At 41.7% G+C, this 24,331-nt stretch overlaps 1 protein-coding gene and 1 non-coding gene across 2 annotated transcripts in view; both read right to left on the reverse strand.

Moving 5' to 3' along the window:
• The window catches only part of Sv2c (synaptic vesicle glycoprotein 2C), a 213,623-nt gene that overhangs the window by 166,363 nt on the left and 22,929 nt on the right, over nucleotides 1-24,331 (reverse strand). The gene's annotated exons all lie outside the window — the stretch shown is intronic.
• On the reverse strand, nucleotides 2,388-2,496 carry LOC123454930. The gene has a single exon (XR_006633575.1). It is a non-coding gene; the product is annotated as a U6 spliceosomal RNA (small nuclear RNA).

The raw sequence follows: 24,331 nt of genomic DNA on the forward strand, positions 1-24,331 counted from the left end.
GGTTAAGCACTTGCCTGTGAAGCCTAAGGACCCTGGTTCGAGGCTCGGTTCCCCAGGTCCCACGTTAGCCAGATGCACAAGGGGGCGCATGCGTCTGGAGTTCGTTTGCAGAGGCTGGAAGACCTGGTGCGCCCATTCTCTCTCTCTCCCCCTATCTGTCTTTCTCTCTGTGTCTGTCGCTCTCGAATATATAAATAAAAAATAAAAAAAAAGAAAAACAGAAGATTCATGAAGACAAATGAAAATGATCCCACCACTTCCTACTTTCACTGTTCCTCAACTGAAGCTTCATGGATCAAAGCCATATTTAGTAAGACTATAAGAACTTACAGGTTGGACATTAGCTCTCCAATGGAAACTATGAACATTCCATTATTGGCAGCCAAATAAATGTTGGTTATACAATCACAAACTCATAAGGAGAAAGCAAAAGAAAAAGAGAGTGAGGTACCCCGAGTTGCTACTTAGCAGGGAACTCTCAGACTCACCATGTGTCCTCTCTGGTGAAAAAGAACAATCTTGAAGTACTGGAAAACATCAGCAGCTCAGATACTAGTCAATCACATCTTTATGCAATGTCAAACAACTACAATTCATCAAGCCAACAAGTAAACTGTATTTGCCTTAGGCTGGGAGTATTGGGGCTCAGATTTTATAGCTGATCCTTAGGTCAAATAATGAAAGATAATTTCAGGCATTAGCTATGAACCAAAACACAGTCTTTCTCATCCTAACAGGTTAAGTGCTAACAAGGGTATCGATAAAAAAAGAAAAGTTTCTCTACATAAACATTTTCCTGTTTATTGTGGTAAAGAAGGTCAACAGTAACTGTACTAAGAATTCTGACATCCAAGTATGAGAAAATGAGAGGCTGTTGAAAGATCACCATTCAATGAGGTATCTACCACACCTTCCAAGGCTAAGGGAACATCACAGAGAAGGAGGTGGCAAGACTATAACAGACTCGGGATCGCATCCTTCATAAACAGTACTTTAGGGCACTGTCCTTCTTACATGAGCCAGCTGACCCACATTCATGACCCCACATTGGCTTCCCACAAGACCTATAGTGTTCTGAGCCCATCAACATTTTAAAATGGAAGACAGAGGAGAATGAAAGGGATGAGACAACAAAACAGTGGAAGAACTATTTAGAAAGAGGAGACTCCTCAGTGCAATGGGGTTGAGGAAGAAGGGTATAAAAAAAATATGGGATGGGAATATGATCACATTACAGTATGTTCACACATTAATACTAGCAATAAAAAGTAGAAAAGTCCTTCTTTAGAGCAAGTGGTACAGCTGTTGCCTGTATCTAATTTGGCCATGTCTCCAGTTCCCAGTCTCCTGTTCCTACATTCCTGTCACTGCATATTTTTGTGACAAATTTTCTTCTTAACCTACTCTTTCTGATGTCTTTTATTCTTATATTGGGTACATCATTTCCTTTTATATTTATAAGTGGCCACATTATTCTTTTATTCTTTTAATCATATGTTTTTGTGATTGTTTTTAAAAGAACAAACATCAGCAAATTCTTTATACTTAAAAATATCTCCAAGTTGTTTTCACATTATAAGATCTTTGGTTGATTTCCTCAACCTCTGCTAGTCATGGGTGGACCATTGCCAACTCCAGAAAGGTTTGCCATGCCCTGTGGAGACAAACACTTCTAAAAAATAACATATGAAAAACAAATATCTTTAACATTTTCTTTCTTTGATGTATAAACTAGGTGTGAATGACCTTTTCTTGAAATGTGGTTTTTGCATATTTAGGTACACTGTAAAGTTCAAAAGGATCTGTATAGATTTTACTGCCTTCAAAAATAAAGCATTTTATCTGGGTATGATAATGTCAAATGCCTACATTTCCAGTACCCAGGAGGCTGAGGCAGAAGAATACCACAAGTTCATGACCAGCCTGGTCTACATCAGGAGTTACAAGCTACTCGGGGCTTCATAGTGAGATCCTACCTCAAAAATGAATAAAACACTGTTGAATGACTAATTTTAACAGAATACTGTAAAAATCAGGCTCTTCATATGTATTTTGCAGCCATTTTTAATTATTTAACTATAATTATTTAAAGTGTGGAATGAGGGCTGGAGAGTTGGCTTAGCGGTTAAGCGCTTGCCTGTAAAGCCTAAGGACCCCGGTTTGAGGCTCGATTCCTCAGGACCTACGTTAGCCAGATGCACAAGGGGGCGCACGTGTCTGGAGTTCATTTGCAGTAGCTGGAAGCCCTGGCGTGCCCATTCTCTCTCTCACTCTCTGCCTCTTTCTCTCTCTCTCTCTCTCTCTATCTCTCTCTCTCTCTCTCTCTCTCTCTCTCTCTCTCTCTCTCTTGCTCTCAAATAAGTAAATAAAAATAAACAAAAAAAATTTTAAGTGTGGAATGCTTCTTCAATTTGCAGGTCAACCTAGTTCAGGAGCCATGCTCATCCCTCTTGTATCATTCCAACTTCAGGATATATGTGCTGTCAAAGTGAGCACTTTTGTAAGCATATCTTACTACCCAACACAGCATCAAATGAAAGTATCATTGAAAATAACAAGAACCTCTAAGGTTCTTATTTTCTCTGTAGTGTGTGTTTGTGAAATACAAATCTGGGACAGTCTACGGTCCTATGATAACACTCCTACTGTGCTCAGTGGTGCAAAGGTCAAAGAAATAATGACAGGTGTTACTGTATAGCAAATATTTAGAATTCACAAGAGCAACAAGTCTGCATCATACTCCAAATGTTAGCATTAAGCTAACAGGTTGATCCTCATACTTTATAGCACCTTATTTCTCTCAAGCTAGGAGACTTCCAAATGTGAGAAATATTTCATTATTGAGTTGCTTACTGATTATCTTAAGAAGTTAAATATTAGAATTGATTTATTCCGCTAAATTATTTAGTCATTTCTGGTAGTATTTTTTAAAAATTACTTCTTTATTTATATATTTAATTTATGAGAGAGAGATAAAGAGAGAGAGAGAGAGAGAAATGGAGATAGAGGAAGAAAGAATGGCTATGCTAGGGCCTTCGGTCACTGTAAACAAAATCCAGATGATGTGCCACCTGGTGCACCTGGTTCATGGGGGGGGGGGTCCTGGGGAATCAAACCTGGGTCTGTTGGCTTCAGAGGCAAGTGCCTTAACTGCTAAGCCATCTTTCCAGCCACTCTGGTGGTATTTTTGTGTACTGACTTTTACTTTAACTCAAGTATGTAACTCAAATATAGAATACGTATTTTGAGCTATTAGAGATCTGTGAACATTTTCACTTTTTCAGTTAAGTAGATATTGGTGGGATATTTGTTGTGTTCCAGACACTCTTTTAGGCACTCATGATGTGACAATTACAAAGAAGATCTTTTCTAGTGGAGATTACAGGATAATAAGAGAAGAAAGACAAGTAACAGTAAACATACTAAAATGAAGCCTATGGATTATTACAAGGTGATTTTTATATAGTGAAAAGTGAAAAAAAAAAGCAGTAAAGCAGGAGTTCTGAGTGGGAGGAGTTTGCTGTAGTTGTAATCAAGAGAATACAGGTATGCCTCATTGATGTGATATTTAGACGCTTGAAAGAGATAAAAGTCACTCAAGAGATATTGTAGTGAGAATGCAGGAGGCAGAGAAGAGAGAACAAAATCCCTTAGGTCAGGAGCATATGTAGATTATTAGAGGATCAGTAAAGTTCCTACTGTGTGGATGGAACAGAGTTATAAAAAGAAAGAGCAGAAGGTGGACTCAGAAAGACAAGACAAGGGATCGGATTATGTGAAGCTCAAGGACACTGGTAAGGACTTTGGCTTTTATTCCAGTAAATGGAGCCATTATAGGGACCTGAGCAGAGAAGGGATATGATTTGATTTAAAACATCAAAAACCAATTACCTTTGCACCCAAAGGTGTTGGCAAAAAAAAAAAAGAAAGAAAGATGAGAATTGCCCTCTTCATTTAGCTTCAGTTTAATGATCAATGATAAATGTTGAGGCAACGCTGCTTTAGAACTGTTTGTGAGACTGGCAAGACATTTCAGCACGTTGGACAGCTCCTTCCCAAAGCCTCCATCTACAAAATGCTTAGTGTGCTCCCTAAAGACACTGCATATTCTGACACTCCCCTGCTGACTTAAAAAAAAAATTAAAGAGTTTTATTTATTTATGAGAGAGAGAGAGGGAGATTGAATGGGCATGCCAGGTCCTCCAAGCTTGGACATGGTCTCCTGCCCTGTTGAGCTGCAGTCTTCTCACCCTCTGCTGTAGCACAAGGGCTGGAGCCAAGGATAAGCTGCCTGCTTCCTCCCGTCATGGTCAACCCACAAAGGCTGATACCCTGAGAACTGCTATTGCTATGTGTATTAAATCCCTTTGGCTCAGAATTAGGTCTCATGCCTTCTGCCAGTATCCATGAGACTGGCAGGGTAACTAAATTAGCTTTTATTTTATTTTATTTTATTTTATTTTATTTTATTTTATTTTATTTTATTTATGAGAGGGAGATAGAGAGAGACAGAATGGGTGCACCGGGGCCTCTAGTCACTGCAAATGAAACCCAAATGCATGTGCCCCCTTGTGCATCTGACTTATGTGGGTCCTGGGGAATTGAACTGTGGTCCTTAGGTTTCCCAGGCAAATGCCTTAACCCCTAAGCCGTCTCTTCCAGAACTCTGCTGACTTTAATCTACAAAGTGTGAGTGAGTTAAAGTAGCCTTAAAAATGAACACATTCCTAGAGCCTTCCATAGACTCTATGGAAAGTCAATTGGGCAATAATTTTCATAAAATTAAATTTCAGTTTCCTTCCTTGTTACTTCAACTTTGTATTTCATTCAGTAAGATGCTCATAAATAATTAAAAACAGATGTTACTTCCTCTTAGTCTGTCTTTGGTGGCAGGGGAGGGGTGGTGAAGAAAGCAAGTAAAACCAGTAGGAAGAAGTTGTTTCGGTAAATCTGAAACAACCTGCACATGTTAGAAACTGAGATGCACATTGATAACTCACTGAGTATTCTGTTATATCTTAACTTGAAATTTATAAAGCATGGAAATGCCCTGGGCATTTAAGTATACAGAATACAAATAAACAGGGACTTGTGAGAACTGCACAGAAGGATAATGAATAAACTCGAATGTCAAAGTTTCCTGTGTCATGCAAGTGTGCTTTTCACTCTTCATCTATCAGCTAAGAAAGCCACCACACAGTATCCTCAAAAAGCTGTCAACTTTTTTTTTAAGTAAGTAAAGCAGGGCTGGAGGGATGGCTTAGCGGTTAAGGCATTTGCTTGCAAAGCCAAAGGACCCAGGCTCGATTCCCCAGGACCCACATTAGTCAGATGCACAAGGTGGTACATGTGTCTGGAGTTCGTTTGCACTGGCTGGAGGTCCTGGGGTGCCCATTCTCTCTCTTTCTCTCTTTTCCTCTTTGTCTCTGTCAAATAAATAAATAAATAAAGCACAACTGAGAGACGTTTAACTGTGCATTGTTTGTCTGGTCTTAGAATAGTATGTTAATTCCTGATATCACAATTAAAAATCAGTACTGGTGGTCCCCGTTCTGAAGATGGGTCATGCCCCCTCACATGCAATGAGCTGTTATTGGTCAGGGAGGCCCATGAGACTCCCAAAACAATGCAGGCCATTGCCAAAGCACTTTAATTACTCACTCACCAGAAGTAGATGGTAAGACCATATTAATTAAGATGCCACAGGCTGTGGCTACAGGACACTGAAAAACCAACCCATAACTAAAATGGAAACCTTTTGGATAGCTACCACAATGCTGGAAAGCACTATGTGAACTGCTAGGGGAGAAAAGTCATCCACAGTCTGAACAAGCAGTGGATCCCACATGCCACAAAATCAACCAGCCAAGCAAGATGTACCCATCTTGTGTGCAACAGTGGCACATAAGTTACAGGGGCATTCAACTGCTATCTGATTGGATATGTGGCTCTCTCTGTGGGTGGGAATTCTTGCCTGGTGCTGAGAACCAAGTCAGAAGCCTATAGCTTAAAAGGTCGTGTATCTTAGAGGACAGCTTCCTTCCTGTGTTCCTTGGCTAAGTGAACTCAATGGGCCCACCCAAGGTCTTCCAAGTGTGTATGTTTAAGACCTTTAATTAATGCTGTTCTCGCTTTTGGTTCAAGAATCTTCTTTTCATACATGGTGACAAATATGGGAGAGTCCCAAGACTTACCAAACTGACAACAAGAAGAGAAAGTCCAGGGCTTGTCACTGGATGAATTATCTCTATCATATCCTACAAGGTTCAGGGAACATTGCAAAGGTATTCTTGGAAAAAAAAATATGAGTGCTGCTCTCAGTGCTAGTCAGAGAACTCTCTATGGAGATGGTGGTAGATAGGGATAAGACTCAAAACTCATCAAAGTAGAAAATAAGAGACTGTTGAGAGCTCAACACTAATGGGGATTTCTACCATGCCCTCCAAGGCTCAGGAAGTATTGCAGAAGAGGTAGCAGAAAGAACCACAGGGTGTGTCGGCATATTCCGGGGTGCTCTCCTCCTGATATAAACTGACTGGTGCATTCACAACCCTGCAGTGTACTGGAATCCCACAAGGACAACACAGTTCTGAGCACATCAACATTTGGACATGAAGGACAGAGGAGGACAAAAGGAACAAGGCAGCAAAACACAGAAAGGACTATCTTTAAAGAGGCGAGTCCTCAGGGGATGGGGGTTGGAGAGAGGGGACAAAAAAAAGGATAAAGGGACAGGAACATGATTAAATTCTTATGTTAAAGTTTTTCATAATAACAAACTTTAAAAACACAGAAAGTATAGCTCAGGAGATTGCATGCATTTTACTTAAAAGTTAGAGATCCCTCAAAGGCCAGATTTCTGCTAGGAATGAATGGAAATGTGGACATCTCAAGGACCTTTTTTGGATGGGTTGAAGGATTTTCTCTGTATGTTGACAGAACTGTTCATTAAAAGTCGTGTTTTCAGCTCTGAAAGAAAAATTGAAAATCAGTGAATTTGGTGAAACTTGAAAATAATGTAAAGAAGAGGAAAAGGATTTCTGGTCCATCTGTGGATTGTGTGTGTGTTTGAAATAACAATTACTTTTGATTTTTTAAAAGTTTTTTTAAAATGTTTATTTATTTATTTATTTGACAGAGAAAGGGGCAGGAGAGACAGAGACAGGGTGGGGAGAGGGAGAGAGAGAGAATGGGTACACCAGGGACTCCAGCCACTACAAATGAATTCCTGATGCATGTGCCCCCTTGTGTATCTGGCTTAGGTGGGTTCCAGGGAATCAAACCAGGGCCACTTGGCTTTGCAGGCAAATGCCTTAACCATTAAGCCATCTCTCCAGCTCTGAAATAATTTATGTTTTGCAATTTTTCTCAATAGCCATCGTATTGTTATAACAGAGGTTCGTTTTCACTAGAAACTTTGTGTTTGTATTTGAGTTGTGTGTATGCATGTGCATGCTTAAGTGTGTGAGTGTGGGCACTCACAAGTGCCACTGCTCATGTGTGGAGGCTAGAGGACCACTCTGAGTGTTAACTCTTGCCTCCCACCTTGTTGAGACACTGTCTCATTCACAACTGCATGTTTCAGGCTAGCTGGCCTGTGAGCTTCCATGCGATTCTTCTGTTCCCCACCTCTCTTCTCACAAGGTTGTGGTGATATTACAGATGTCAACACTATAGGGCTGGAGGAATGTCTTAGCGGTTAAGGTGCTTGCCTGCAAAGCTAAAGGACCCAGGTTCAATTCCCCAGGACCCACTTAAGCCAGATGCACATAATAGCACATGCATCTGGAGTCCCTTAGCTCCTTAGCAGCAACTAGAGGCCCTGATGTGCCAATTCTCTCTCTGTCTCTCTGTCTACCTATTTCTCTCTCAAAAAAAAAAAAAAAATTAAAGGAGATCAACAGAGACAACAATCAACTCCTACCAAATCAGATATCCACACCCAGAGGCTCCCAACACCTCATCACTGAAGCAGACCAAAAATGAACACAACATGGCTCAGGGAAATTTTGTGGAAGAGGGGTCAGAAAGAATGCCAGAGCCACACATTGGGTCATGATACACAGAGACATTTCTCCTACCCATAACTGTGGGCTAACTCCACAATGCATGACCCATGTACCTTAACAAGGAGGAGCCAGGGGGAGGGGTTAGGACATGGGTAAGCCTAACAATGGTACCAACTTGACTGTATTCACTGAGTACAAAACTAATTAATTAAAAAATTAATTAATTATAAAAAATTTAAAAAACTATAGCATCCAGCTGTACGTGGGTTCTGAGGGTCTGAACTCACTTAGTCATACATCCCTCAGCCCTCACTTAAACTGAGGCAGAAAAACATATTCTCTCAAATTATTTTTTTTTGTTCATTTTTATTTATTTATTTGAGAGTGACAGAGACAGAAAGAGGCAGATATATATACAGAGAGAATGGGCGTGCCAGGGCCTCCAACCACTGCAGAGGAATTCCAGACGCATGCGCCCCCTTGTGTATCTGACTAACATGGGTCCTGGAGAATCAAGCCTCGAACCAGGGTCCTTAGGCTTCACAGGCAAGTGCTTAACCACTAAGCCATCTCTCCAGCCCTTTCAAATTATTTTAATGGAAGTTGTTTTCAACAATCCATTCTCTCCCCCCCCTCTTTTCTTGTATGGAATGCAACAATTCTCTTCACACTTTCTTACAGTAAGGAGAGACAACAAATGGTTTATTTGCTTTTGACTACATACATCTCCCTGAGAAATTGAGACGTTTAGAGTGACGAGGTCCCCAGTAGTTGTCTATGGCTTCTTCTTAGGAAGTCCTCAATGAGGGAGGGTCCACTGCTAAGGGGCGGAGCTTGAGTGTTCCTCTACTTCGATTGACAGACTTGAGTTATATAACCTTTTCTCCACTATGCATGTCATCATGATGCCTAGGAATGCACAAGAATAAGGTGGTAAGCAGGGGGTTCTCTCTAAACGTTCACTAGGAGGACACAATTTTTCTTATTTTGCTTGTGCCCAAAAGCCAGATCCAGAACCCTCTGCAGTTCAGACCCCAGATACAGCTAAACACAGCATACTCCTGTTCTATTTCAATGAAAACTAATCACATATAATGGTCACTAGGAGGGAAGAAACCGATTCCATTGTTTGCGGGGTGGGGGGAGGCGGGAAGGAGTGTGTTTACTGTGCAAGCCTAGCTGGGTCCTGGGTTGCTAAACTCCTTTCCCCTGCTCACCTGCCTCAGGTTCATTAGTCATCCTGAAAAGCCATGGTGCTTTCTCAGCTTGGGCCTGGGAGTGGCTGTGACTTCTGTAGTGAGAACTCAGCAGTGTGAATTTTAATTGGTGTCTAAGGCTTTTAGAAGGTCCTACCACAATAGGGCAGATTTATCCACTGGCAAAACAGAAGGACAGAAGGACTGGAGAAATACTTGGTCTCTATTAAGGTATAGTCTCAAATCTTTTTCTTTTTTTTTTTTAAATTTATTTATTTATTTATTTATTTGAGAGTGACAGGCACAGAGAGAAAGACAGATAGAGGGGGAGAGAGAGAGAATGGGCGCGCCAGGGCTTCCAGCCTCTGCAAGCGAACTCCAGATGCGTGCGCCCCCTTGTGCATCTGGCTAACGTGGGACCTGGGGAACCGAGCCTCGAACCGGGGTCCTTAGGCTTCACAGGCAAGCGCTTAACCGCTAGACCATCTCTCCAGCCCTTTTTCTTTTTTTTTTTTTATGATTGGGAACTTCCAGGTAGGGCAACCACAGTGGCAGATGTACAGGATGCCAGTCAGACGGATCTCTATAGGGCATGTTTCAGGCTAGCTGCCCTGTGAACTTCTGTGTGATTCTTTCATTTGCTGCCTCTCTTCTCACAGGGCTGTGGTAGAGTATCTCTGTAGAAAGTTGTTCCTATTCAAGGGTCAGAAATACCCTATGCATACTCGGTGTGAACAAGAAAGTGGTGTTATGGTCAGTGTTTAATTCGAAAGGAATGAACTGGAGACTAGGAAGGGCTGGGGGCGTTAATCAGAGGCCAGAGGACACAGCACCAGCCCCACCTGAGACCCTAAGTTCCTCAGGAAGGAAAGTAAAAGAAGGATAGATGGAACACATGATGGAAGGAAAACTAAGAAGGCAACCGCACAAGTAAAATCTGCGTCAGAGAGAGACTTTTACTTTGTGCATGCACAGGGGTTTTGAGTCAGGGCCTCACTCTGTAGCCCAGGGTGGTCTCGAACTCACGGCAATTCTTCTGACTCAGCTTTCTGGGGGAAGAAATGGATATTTTTCTTCTTGCATGAATGGATGTTTAGGTATACCCATCATAGATGCTCTCTCTCCAAACTCCTTGGTTTCAACACTACGCCTCATGTCTCATTCATGTACTTCATGGTTAGGCATCTGTACTGAGCAACCACTGTCTATCTTGTCAAAATTCTCTAAGGAGGGCTGGAGAGATGGCTCAGTGGTTAAAGGCTATTGATTACAAAGCCTGGTGGTCCAGGTTTGAGTTCCCAGTACCCATGTAAATGCCAGATGCACAAAGTAGCAAATGCATAAGGAGTTTGTTTTCAGTGGCGGGAGGCCCTGGCAGGCCCATACTCATTCTCTCTATCTCTGTCTGCCTCTTTCTCCTGTCTTCTCTCAAATAAGTAAATAAAAATACTGAAGAAAAGTTCCCTAGGGAATATAGCATTATAACTACCTAGCAGTTTTATTGCACTAGCTATTGCAAGTACGCTGAAGATTACTCATACGTAGGGAGATGGATATGGGGTGATCTAGATAGATGAGTATAAATAGTACCCCAGCATATGGAAGGAACCTGAGCACCCCTGATTTTGGTATCCACAGAGGGTTCTAGAATCAATCACCCATGGATATCAAGGGATGAGTATATACCGATATATTTCTGGTATCACCAAGGAAATACTATAACTTCCAACTACCTTAACTGTTGCAAGGGTGTCCAACTTTCTGTCATTGTGACATGACTCTGTCATCTTATAAATGCTCTGGGCTGTTCTCAAAAGCTATCCTAAGAAACCAAGTCCAAATCTCAGCCTGAAATGAATCCACAATAGCAAATGGGAACAGCAACACATTAAATTACTTTAGACTTTTTGAAGCGTAATTTTCATATTAGTAAAATTCACTCCTTGGGCTGGAGAGATGGCTTAGCGGTTAAGCGCTTGCCTGTGAAGCCTAAGGACCCCGGTTCGAGGCTCGGTTCCCCAGGTCCCACGTTAGCCAGATGCACAAGGGGGCGCACGCATCTGGAGTTCGTTTGCAGTGGCTGGAAGCCCTGGCGCGCCCTTTCTCTCTATTTCCCTCGATGTGTCTTTCTCTCTATGTCTGTCGCTCTCAAATAAATAAATAAAAAATGAACAAAAAAACTTTAAAAAAAAAATTCACTCCTTATAGTATATACCTATATTAGTTTTGACAAACCCACAATGCACCACAATTAAGATATAGAACATGGCTGGAGAGATGGCTTAGGGATTAAAGCATTTGCTTGTGAAGCCTAAGGACCCAGGTTCGATTCTCCAGTACCAACATAAGCCAGATACACAAAGTGGCACATGTACCTGGAGTTCATTTGCAGTGGTTAGAGGCCCTAGAATGCTCATTATCTTTCTCTACCTACCTCTCTTTCTCACAAATAAATAATTAAATTTTAAAAAAACACTTCTCAAAACTTAAAAAAAAAATATAGAAAAATTCTATCCTGGCCCCAAATTCCATAAACTCATCTTTACTCAACTCTTTGCTGACTCTAGCCCCTAGAAATTGTATAATTTTTCATTCCAGAATGCATATAAATAGTATCACATGGTTTATAGCTCCTGTCTATGGTCTCACTTAGAATTATGAATGTGGTATTCATCTTTGTTGCATGAATTGGCAATTTTTTAATATAATTGAGCAGAGGTCCATCATATGAATTAATCACAATTTGTTTATGCACTCACCAATATCATGGTGAGAAAAATCAATGCAGGAGTAGGCAGCTAGCTTCACATTGTCATATCCACAGAGAGTAAGTAGAGAGAGCAAACAGAAAGCAGGACCAGACTATACAAACTCAAGGCCAGCGGGCCCCCAGTGACACACTTCCTTCAGGAACGTTCCACCCCCTAAAGGCTCTACAACCTGGCTGGAGGCTAAGTATTCAAACACATGAGCCTATGGAGGGCATTTCACATTCAAATAGCCACAAGTGTTTACATACATACAGTACCAAATTTCAAGTACTGTTAAGTCACCCTGCCAGGCTTTCTTATACTTTTAGCAATTAAAATTGTATGGGAGGCAAAGGAAAAAATGTTTGGGGGGGGAGGGAATTAACATGGGATTTTTTTTATAATCATGGAAAATGCTAATAAAAATTAAAAAAAAATTGTATGGGAGGGGCTGGAGAGATGGCTTAGCAGTTAAGCACTTGCCTGTGAAGCCTAAGGACCCCGGTTCGAGGCTCGATTCCTCAGGACCCACGTTAGCCAGATGCACAAGGGAGCGCACGTGTCTAGAGTTCGTTTGCAGTGGCTGGAAGCCCTGACGTGCCTGTTCTCTCCCTCTCTCTCTCTCTCTCTCTCTCTCTGTATCTGTCTCATTCTCTGTCTGTTGCTCTCAAATAAATAAATAGTAAACACACAAAAAATTTTTTTAATTGTGTGGGAGGGCTGGAGGGATGGCTTAGTGGTTTTTGCCTGCAAAGCCAAAGGACCCAGGTTCGATTACCCAAGACCCACGTAAACCAGATACGTAAGGTGGTGCATGCCTCCGGAGTTCATTTGCAGTGGCTGGAGGTACTTATGTGCCCATTCTCTCTGTCTGTCTGCCTCTCTCTTTCATTCTCTCTCAAATAAATAAATAAAACTTAAAAAAATTGCATGGTAGTTTATGTATTACCAAATATTGAGTTTAGCAAATTATACTAAATGCCACCAACCAGTTATTTACAGCACATTTTGTGTCAATTTTTTAAATTGAGGACTTTAATATGTGAACATATTGCAAATTGGTTATATCCCCATAAAATATTTCACCCTTATTCATTATTTTAAAACATTGTACATAAACATATGGATGGAGCTTAGAACACACAAGATGTTACAGGAGAAGACAAGTGTACTTGCAGACATTTTATTTTTTTATTTTTATTTAATTATTTGACAGTGACAGACAGACAGAAAAAGGCAGAGAGAGAATGGGTGCACCAGGGCCTCCAGCCTCTGCAAATGAACTCCAGACGCGTGCGCCCCCTTGTGCATCTGTCTAACGTGGGACCTGGGGAACTGAGCCTCGAACTGGGGTACTTAGGCTTCACAGGCAAGCGCTTAACTGTTAAGCCATCTCTCCATCCCATTGCAGACATTTTCAAGGAAGAGTAGACTACATCATATACTGGATAAGAACAATCAAGGGCTTTCAAGGACCTTAGGGAATGGAGCTAGAGATGCAGACATGCTCTTCAGATCTCTATTTCCTGTCTTTTCTCCACTTCTTTCTGATATTTTTTTTTTCTGTCCAGTTCTGAATCACTGTCATACATAAATCCTGGATTATTGTGCTCACATCTTCAGGACCACAGAAAGAGAAAAAGCCTATCTCTCTAAGTTTGAACTTTTAGGAGTCTGACTGGCATGACATGTCAGGAGCCCATTCCTCAGACTGTGTCACTGTGTTCTCCATATGACAACCATTTCTAAAAGCAGAGTGTTAATCCCAGAAGAAAGAATATGTACTAGGATCAGTGGGGTTGGGGAATTTCATACCTGGTACTAAGTCCAAGTCAGAAGCCTATGGCTTGGGAGGTCATAGACCCTAAGGGGAAGTTTCCAGTTTTTTGGCTAAAAGATGAGGTTATGCTTATCCCCTTTGATCCATGCTCCTCTCACTCTTGCTAGAAAATCTGCTTTTAACAGTTGGTAGTGAACACTGGGGAAACCCAAGACCCATCAGTATGACAAGAACAAAAGCTCTCTGATCTCTGTTACATCTACTAGGAAACATTACAGAGGAAGTAGCCAATTAGACATGAGTGTTGCTCTCACTGCTACTATGAGAACCTCTTCCAGGGAGATGGTGGTAGACATGAATCTCGAGGAGATGCAAAATTCATCAAAGCGGAAAATCCAGGCTCTGTGGAGCTCAAAACTAAAGGAGACTTCTAACACACATTTCCAGGCTCAGCAATACTGGGTAATTTATATTAAAAAAAAAATCCTTGTAGATAATTTTATAATTTTTCCTTTTTAATTTTAATTTTTTAAATAATTTATTTGCAAGAAGAGAGAGAGAAAAAATTGGGGACACCAGGAACTCCGTCCACTGCACCCTCCAGATGGATGTGCCATTCTGTACATTTTGCTCTACGTGGGCACTAGGGAACTGAACCCAGATTGTTTGGCTTTGCAGTCAAGCACTCTAACTGCTGAGCCATCTCTCCAGCTCCACAGTGTATTTTTTTTTTCAGGACTTTTTAAAATTTGGATACTGAGGATTGAACTCAAGACCTTGAGTTTTCAAGGTGAGCACTTTATCAACTGAGCTATCTCCTAGCCTCCTTTTTTTTCTTTTTTCTATTTTGCTTTAATCTGCATGTTTCTCATTGCTTTTACTTGCTTTGTTCTACTGGCTATGGCTTCTACTGCAATGTTCAGGTAAAATATGTAAAGTGGAAGTGTTTGTCTTTTCCCCAGGATTAAGGGAAAACATGCTTTCTTTTCTCTTGTCAAAGCTCTAAGCATTTTGTAGTGATTACTTATAAGGATGTTCCCTTTTATTCTAAGTCTGGTGACAGCCTTAAAACGTCATCAATGGCAGCCAGGTGTAGTGGTGTGCATCTTTAATCCTAGCACTTGGAGGCTGGGGTAGGAGAATTACAATGAATTTGAGGCCAGCAAAATGAGTCCAAGTCAGCCTGGGCTAGAGTGAGACTTTGCTTTAAAAAAGTCAGAAGTGGATGCTAATCTTTGCCACATGCCTTTTCTGTGTCCCTTAGATTAGTATGATAAATTATATTAGTAGATTTTCAAATGTTAAAACAATTTTGCATTCTAAGGATAAACTTGGGCATGATATATCTTGTTTTTAAATAAATTTCAATATTTAATTTGCTAGTATTGGTCGGGTATGGTGGCCCATGGTTGTAATACCTTGGAAGGCAGAGGAGAGAGGATTGAGAGTTCAAGGCTAACCCCAGCATACACAGCAAATTCAAGGGAGACTAGCTACATAGGGAGGCCCTGAAAGACAAAACAGGGCTTAGGAGGTGGCTCAGTGGATAAAGAACCTGCCATGCAAGGGTGAGGATGGGAGTTCGAATCCCAGCATCCACGAAGATGCCTGTCTGTCATCCCAGCACTCAGGTGGTGAATGGGAGCTGAAATCCCGGCATCCATGGAGACACCCATCTGTAATCCCAGCACTTTAGGGCAAGCTGGCTACCTAGACTAGCTGGATTGGTGAGTTCTGGGATCAAGCAAGAGACCCTGCCTCAACCAGTGAAGGTAGAGAGTCATTTAAGAAGATGCTTGTGTCAACCTCCACATACATGAACATACATATGAACGTGCATGTATGTACACTGTTGCAGTCCGGTTCACAATGCTGGGAGAAATCCAAAAAAAAAAAAAAAAAAAAAAAGAGCAGCTTCTTGGAAAAAGAGGTTTATTTTGGAAGCTCCACGATGGCAGGGGAAAATGATGGCATGAGCAGAGGGTGGACATTACCCCCTGGCCAACACTAGGTAGACAATAGCAACAGGAGAGTGTGCCAAACACTGGCATGAGGACACTGGCTATAACACCCATAAGCCCGCCCCTAACAACAATACACTCCCTCCGGGAGGCATGTCAGCTGGGCACCTAGTATTCAGAACACCTAAGTTTATGGTGGACGCCTGAATTAAACTACCACACACACTAAAGACACATATGAGTGCAAAACAGGACACATTAAAACAAAAACTATTAGTATTTTACAAAGGAGATTTGTGTCTGTGCTCCTGAGGGGTTTTGGTCTGAGGCTTTTCTTGTAGTGCCTTTGGTTTAGATTAAAACAATATTGGTCACATAAAATAAGGGGAAATGTGTGTCCTCTTTAGATATAGTCTAGAAGCATTCTGTAAAATCAATATTATTTTATCCCTAAGTATTTAGTAAAATAAGATAGAAAATGCATTAAAATTCATTCATACTAATCTCATAAAATTGTGAGGACTCAAGGAACATTCAACAAATATTTGCTATTATTTTTAATCTATTCATCCAATCTTATATAGTTAGTTAACATATTGATAGCAAATACCTTCCCGGTAAAGCCAAGGTCTTTATATGCCACAAACTCACATGCAATACTATCTACTTGGACTTGAAGCAATAATGGTGAGAACCACAGAGATGGGTCAAGTTCAGAAAAAAGGAAAAAGAATTCAGGTTTCTTTGCAACAATCATTATTCACCAGTTTTAGACCCATAGTTAAGAGTCATTAATTTTTAAATAATTTTTAAAAATTTTTTATTTATTTATTTGAGAGCAACAGACACAGAGAGAAAGACAGATAGAGGGAGAGAGAGAATGGGCGCGCCAGGGCTTCCAGCCTCTGCAAACGAACTCCAGACACGTGCGCCCCCTTGTGCATCTGGCTAACGTGGGACCTGGGGAACCGAGCCTCGAACCGGGGTCCTTAGGCTTCACAGGCAAGCGCTTAACTGCTAAGCCATCTCTCCAGCCCAAGAGTCATTAATTTTTAAAGAGAACTTCAGCATTATATTACTTGAAATATTATTTTACAATTATGCTTAAAATTTATATTGCTCAAGAAAAAAAAAGTACTACTTAACTAGTCATTGAATTAGAAATGAACTTAGGTGCAGACGAGGAATAAAACGAGACCCCTTTTCTCCTGTGTCTGTCTTTCATCTCAGTGGCTATACAAAAGTATGAGGACAAAATGAAGACTGTTAAATAATTAATGATTGATACTGTTATTTTGGAAATCCATTAAACAACCGGCTCAATATTTTAGCAGTTTAATTAGGCACTATTAGCCACTCCACAACTTTTCCAGACACCCCTGTATGGTTTGCGGAGTTTTGCATTATAACAGAATGGGCAGTGGGGCAGTGACCCAGACTAGGCACCATAACAAAAAGTGCTTATAGAAATGTGTGATAGCATATTAAATGAACCAAAGTAATGAAAAAAAAAGACCAACTAATTCTAAATGTTCATGCTTCCTTGGCAGAGAAAACTCATGCCTCAGCAGCCCTAAGCTGGTAAAAAATCACAGAAGCTCATCAATACAAACCTGCTAGATAAAGTCAGGGTCATGGTTTCTATTTGACTAATAATGAATATTTATTGGACCTCTTTCATTAAGCCTACAAGTAAACCATCTAAACCGAACGAGTCTCTGTAATGCTCTTCCAGAGCTCCACAGAACACGGTTCATCCCTCGGTGTGTGGGCAGAACCTGGTTTCTAAGTCAGACAGACACGAATGGACTGGTTGAAGCTCTGACCTGGAGTTCTGTGGAACTCAGCCTGCTCACTTCTATAATGCTAACTCAACCCACAACATAGGCCAGTTGTGGCAGGCTCTCTGTCGCTTCCTGGGTACACAGGGATAACCCTTCAGGCATCACGAGAAAGCTGAAGCTGTGACTCAGATGGTAAAGTGCCTTCTGTGAGGGCCAAGTTCAAAACTCCAAAATGCATGGAGTCGTGCGTGCCATCATCCCAGCACTGGAGATGCAGAGACACATAATACCCGGGGCTCTCTAGCTAGCTATCAGGCGGATTAGTTACTTTCTTTTTGCTGTGAACAAATACCTGGCCAAAAGCAATTTAAGGAAGGAAAGGGTTTATTGTGGCTGACAGTTTCAAGGGAAAGTTTCATGGTGGGGAAGGTACGGTGGCAGTAATATGAAACAGCTGGTCACAAAACAGAAGAGAAAGTGGAAGAGGGGCTGGGCTATAGCCTTAAGGTCTTCCCCGATGACCCTCTTCCTCCTACAAGGCTCGACCTCCTACAGGTTCCAAAACCTTCCTAAACAGCAACACAAGCCAGGGATCACGTTTCCAAACACATGAGCCTGTGAGGTATATTTTACATTCAAACTCAAACAACTAGGCTAATTGGTGAGTTCCAGGTTAGGTGAGAGACCCTACCTCAGAGAAGAAGGTGGGAAGCCATTGAGAAAGACACCTGAAATGGAACTCTCTGCTCCACATATGTGCATGCATACATGCATACACACACGTGAATACTCATACATACAGACACATGCCAAAGAATATCACTCAGGTAGAACAATGGATTATAGAGGAACAACACTGAAGGTCTAAGAGCTAACTATACTAGTCCAAGTGAGACGTAATGGTGGCCTGGACTGAGCCTGTGATGACCACTGAGAAACAAGTCCCTAGAAGCACAGGTAGAGTATGCTGGAAACCTTACAGATACTTGTTACCTTCCTTCTTCTTCCCCTTCTATCCTGCCCCCTCTGTTTGACACAGGACTGTCCAAATGTCCCCACGGCCATAGGGTAAAACCTTCCTCCACAAACTATGAAGGAACCGGCAGAGTTCCCTGGCACGCAAGGAAGGGCAGCTACTAATGTGTGCCCAATGTAGGCATCACGACAGCATAAACCATGGGAAAGGCAAGAGCCCCTCAATGTTATTGAACATACTGTCTATGGCATGTAACTGGCAAGTTTTAAGAACCCAGGAGGAAGATGCTCCTATACTTGATTTTTCAAGTATAGACAATAAACCATGATAATGTGCCCCTCTCAAATCCACCCTCCATTAAATCCCTTCCCCCTTACAATTAGTTTCTCTGCTGTTTTGATGCCATCATCATCTTTTCCTCCTATCATGCAGGTCTTGGCGTAGGTGGCATCAGGCACTGCACCAGCATGAATATCCAGGCCATTATATGTCTGGAAGAGTGCATTGTAAGCAGTCCTACGCCTCCTAGGGCTCTTACATTCTTCCTGCCACCTCTTCCGCAATGGAGCCTGGGCCTTAAAAGGTGTGATGCAAATGTCTCAGTGCTGAACACTCCACTGTCACTTCTTCTCAGCACCATGGTGACTTTTGCTTCACCTCGGTGATCACTGCCATCTGAAAAGAGACGTTTCTCTAACCAAAAGAGAGTTTAGCATTAATATGTGGGCATAAACATTTTAAATTTTTATTTATTTATTTATTAGAGAGCGACAGACACAGAGAGAAAGACAGATAGAGGGAGAGAGAGAGAATGGGCGCGCCAGGGCTTCCAGCCTCTGCAAACGAACTCCAGACGCGTGCGCCCCCTTGTGCATCTGGCTAACGTGGGACCTGGGGAACCGAGCCTCGAACCGGGGTCCTTAGGCTTCTCAGGCAAGCACTTAACCGCTAAGCCATCTCTCCAGCCCAGGCATAAACATTTTAAACAGTGCTTACAGGGCAGTTTGGTGGGATTAACATGTATTGAGCCAGACAACAGCAGGCATTATCCCCTTATTTGTCAGTGCTGCCTATATGTGTGTGATGGATGTGTATGTATATGTGGGTATGTATGTACTCTGGCATGTGAACGGAGGTCAGCAGACAGCTTTGGGGTGTCTATCTTTGCCTTCTACTTGGTTTGAGAAAGAGTCTCTCCTGTTCGCTTGCTATGAATGACAGGTTAGCTAGCCCATGAGCTTCAGGATTCTCCGGTCTCTGTCTTCCATTGCTACACGTGCACTGGGATTGCAGCTGCATGTCCCGCTGTGTCCAGCTTTACATGAGTTCTGGAGATCTGAACTCGGGTCACCAGGCTGGCACTGCAAGTGCTTCTAACCACCAAGCCATACCCTCAGCCTCTGTTTTCATTCTTTTAATTTCCCTTCATACATTAAGCTAATATTTTTTAAGAATTTTTTTTTTTAAATTAGAGAGAGTGAGGGAGAAAACCAGTGGGCCAGGGTCTCGGCCACTGCAATCCAACTCCAGATGTTTGTGCCACCTAGTGGGCATGTGCGACCTTACACTGGCCTCACCTTTGTGTGTCTGGCTTAGGTGGAGTCCTTAGGCTTTGCAGGCAAGTGCCTTAACCATGAAGCCATCTCTCCAGCCTCATTAATCTAATTTTTAATTTTTAATATTATTTTGATTTATTTATTTGACAGAGAAAGATAGAGAGGGAGAGAGAATGGGCACACCAGGGCCTCCAGCCACTGCAACCGAACTCCAGATGCATGCACCCCCTTGTGCATCTGGCTAACATGCATTGTGGGGAATCAAATCTGGGTCCTTTGGCTTTGCAGGAAAACACCTTAACCACTAAACCATCCCTCTAGGCCAATCTAATTTTTAAAATACTTTATTTATTTATTTGGGAGAGAAAGACAGAGTTTGTATGGGTGTGGCAGGGTTTCTTGCTACTGCAAATGAACTCCAGGTGCATGTACCACTTTGCGTGTCTGGCTTTACATGGGTATTAAGGAATTGAACCTGGGCCATCAGACTTTGCCAGCAAGCATCTCCCCAGCCCACACTCACCTTATTTTGTTTACTCTGTTTTCATTGTTGAACAATGTTTTGCTTTTCTTTTCTTTCTTTCTTTTTTGCTTTCTTTCTTTCTTTTGTTTTTGCTTTCTGTGTGCTCTTAATTCATGTTTCTCCTTTTTATCTCTCCACTATAATTTTATCAGTATTTTGACTTTATTATTGTTTTAAAAATCATATTTTTGGTGTATGTACATGTGTGGAGGTCATAAGAACATCTCTGGATGTTAGTCCTTAATGTCCACCTTGTTTTGAGGTGGGATCTCTATTGGTGATCTTTTTAAAAAATGATTTATTTATTTATTTGAGAGTGACAGACAGAGAGAGAAAGAGGCAGAGAGAGAGAGAGAGATAGAGAGAGAGAGGAAATGGGTACTCCAGGGCCTCCAGCCACTGCAAATGAACTGCAGATGCATGCGCCCCCTTGTGTATCTGGCTTACATGGGTCCTGGGAAATTGAGCCTTGAACCAGGGTCCTTAGACTTCACAGGCAAGCGCTTAACCACTAAGCCATCTCTCCAGCCCCTATTGGTGGTCTTTTTGCTACTGGTGCCACAAGCTTCATGATTCCACTGGCTGTACCTTCCATGGTCGTAGGTGCATTAAGATTACAGATGTATGCACCACTTTGTGTATAGCTTTTACATGGGTGCCGAGGATCCAAACCTGGGTTGGCAAGCTTGCTGAGCAATTTCTTTTAACCTCTGAACCATCTCCCCTGCCCTATACATTTTTTTATTCCTTTTCTTATATTTGTCTTCAACAGTGAAGGAAAACAAAGTCATGACATTTGCAGGAAAGTAGATGGAAATGGAGATCATTATGCTAACTGAACTAAGCCAGACAGACCCTTAATATATTCCACCTCTGCACCCTGACTCATAAAATTCCCTTCCTTTCAACACCTTGCATCTCCTGCCATCTTGACCTGGCAAAACTGACCTGCCTGTCAAAGACATCTCAAAGCCTTTGTTTTTGAAGGTTTTCTTTAAGCCAGTGGTTTTCCACTGAGGGCATTTTGCACCTCACACTCCCCTCTGCTCTGGTAGTATATGGCAATTTTTGGACACATTTTTGGTTGTGGGAAGTGGAGAGGGAATGGACAACTAGGGGATTAGAAGCCAGTACTTCTGCTAACCCTGAACAGCCCTAAAACAAAGACTTTCCTCCTACTACTGAGGCTAAGAAATGTTGGCTTAAGCAAATGCCCTGCTGCAGCCTTCACACCACCGTGGAGCCATACATAGCTTGTACGGATGCCCGCTGTGAGCTCTGGTACTCATACAGACCTGCTCTGAGTGCCCATCCCAGAACTCCTGCATGCTTTCTGTGACTGCCTAGGTAATAGTCCACCCGGCTCATTTGTCTTAATGATAGGCATGGCCCTTGCTAAGGGGAATGACGGGTTATTTGAAGTTGTTTGAGATTTCTCTCTATCTTTCTTCCTCCTTCTCTTATTCCCTCCCCCCCCCTTTTTTTTGTGACCGGTGTTCACCATGTACTCGAGGCTGACTTGGAACTTGCTAGGAGGCCCAGGCTGGCATGAACCTTTTCATCCTCCTGCCTTAGCTCCTGAGTGTTGGGCACACAAAGCATGAGCCACCACACCTAGCTTAAAACTGATTGAAATTTCAAATACATTTTATTTTTAGGATACTTCAATTATGTGCTCAAGTCTATTTTCTCCTACCCTGTTAAAAAGAGAAGAAAAGGTGGCCATGATCTTCTGTGCATTTATCCTTTAAATAAAGATCATTATTCAATCACCTGTCTGTCTTCTTATCTCCACTTAAATTCCCGACCTTTCATGATCCCATAGGAAAGAATGCTCTCCCAAGGCAGTAACTGGCGCTCAATTGGACTAGCTGTAGTTGTTTTTTTTTTAATTTTTATTTATTTATTTATTTGAGAGAGACAGACACAGACAGAAAGACAGATAGAGGGAGAGAGAGAGAATGGGCGTGCCAGGGCTTCCAGCCTCTGCAAACGAACTCCAGACGCGTGCGCCCCCTTGTGCATCTGGCTAACGTGGGACCTGGGGAACCGAGCCTCAAACCGGGGTCCTTAGGCTTCACAGGCAAGCGCTTAACCGCTAAGCCATCTCTCCAGCCCCTAGCTGTAGTTTTGATGCTAGTTTTCCTTACATACTGTGTGAAGCTGCCATTTTTAATTTCACTTAGCATATCTGTAGCTTGCGAGCTAATGAGCAAACAAATAGTTCAACTTGAACCCCTGTTGACTCAAAGGTAGCTTCACAGGACCCACGACTGAAAATGAACACCAATATTTGTCTAAAGGCTCTCCTTTCTTAACAAAATCTTAATATCTGAAAAAGATAACGAACATTTGCTAATTTGATAGTTAAGTGATGTTGTAATTGTTCACTAAGTATGTTATAAATGAAATATTATGGGAAATTTACTAGCAGGGCATTAGAGACTTTTGGCAAATTTAAAATTTCAAATAAGCACCAGAATGTAGGTCTGATCACCAACTTCCAATTTTATGGCTTCAGAGGCATAAGAAACCTGGAAATAGAGACACACACTAGCTGTGAGAATTAGGGTTGGAATTCTGAGTGAGAAGTTTAGTTTAGGACAAAAATTCAGGCAAACCTGGAATGATCAGAAATGGATTCAGTCTCTCTCAGCACTACTGGGAGACAGATGAACCCCGTCCACAAGGAGCCCACATGCCCCTGGGCTGAGGAGAAGTGCAGGGATGGCCTGAGGGGCTGGAACTCCAGCCACAGACACCTTGAATACTATCAGTCAAAGAGATAGGTAAACTATCCTAAAGAGAGTTTTGTGTTGTCCACCAAACTGAAAAGCAGTTAGCTCTCTTGCAAGGGAGCGAAGAGATCCTTCCAAGCAGAAAAGTCCAGTGTGACCAGAAAATTCTGGAAAGACATTTAGCTATGATATGGGTACCAGAGTGAAGATGTCATAATCCATCAGTACCAGAAAAGCAAATGACGTCACATGCATGCATACATGCATGCACGGGCATACACCCACATGCATGCACACACGGTCAGGCACTAACACGGCAAACAGGAGTTATAGTAGAAATTTCTTTAAAATATCACTGGGAGCCTCAAGAATTCAGGTATACATGCATTAATTTTAGGCAAATATAGCTTATCCTCTGGTTTTTATATTTCATGATATCTAAGTTCAAAAATCGTGTACTATTTTTCTAATCCAGTAGACATGGAATACTATTAACTATTACTTTCCACCTTACATGTGAGCCTTATCCAATGTAATTGTATGTTGCACCAAATGTCTAAGATGTTGATTAATAGAGTGACCAGTGTGATAATAATAAGATAATCATATGTCATATGGTAACATCAAGGGAGTGTACAATATCCCATAGATTGGAGCAAATTAGTTATCTACTGCAAAACATCCCTTGTATCTTGGCCTGGATTCACAAGTCTTGCATTTAATTACATTAATCACTAGCTTTTCTCCTCAGGCTTTCTGGGAAATGGATGTTAACCTTTACAGGATTCTTATTTGATTGTTGGGTTTTTGGTTTTTGTTTTGCAATTACTGCTTTTGAATATAATCAAAGCTTCCTGTGCACACACATCTATATCCCAAAAGGCACCACGATCATTACGTATTCGGGTTCACAGTAATGAATGTTTGGGAACACAATTAGCTGTAATGTATTTATCAATAATGAAGAGGGCTCATCCTCCTCAGTAGCAGCCTCTGCATGTACAGATAAAGAGCAGATGTCCTTATCAATACTCCAAAGATAGATGAAAAAGCCACAC

The sequence above is a fragment of the Jaculus jaculus genome, chromosome 14 (genome assembly GCF_020740685.1).
Source record: "Jaculus jaculus isolate mJacJac1 chromosome 14, mJacJac1.mat.Y.cur, whole genome shotgun sequence".
In the NCBI taxonomy this organism is placed as follows: domain Eukaryota; kingdom Metazoa; phylum Chordata; class Mammalia; order Rodentia; family Dipodidae; genus Jaculus; species Jaculus jaculus.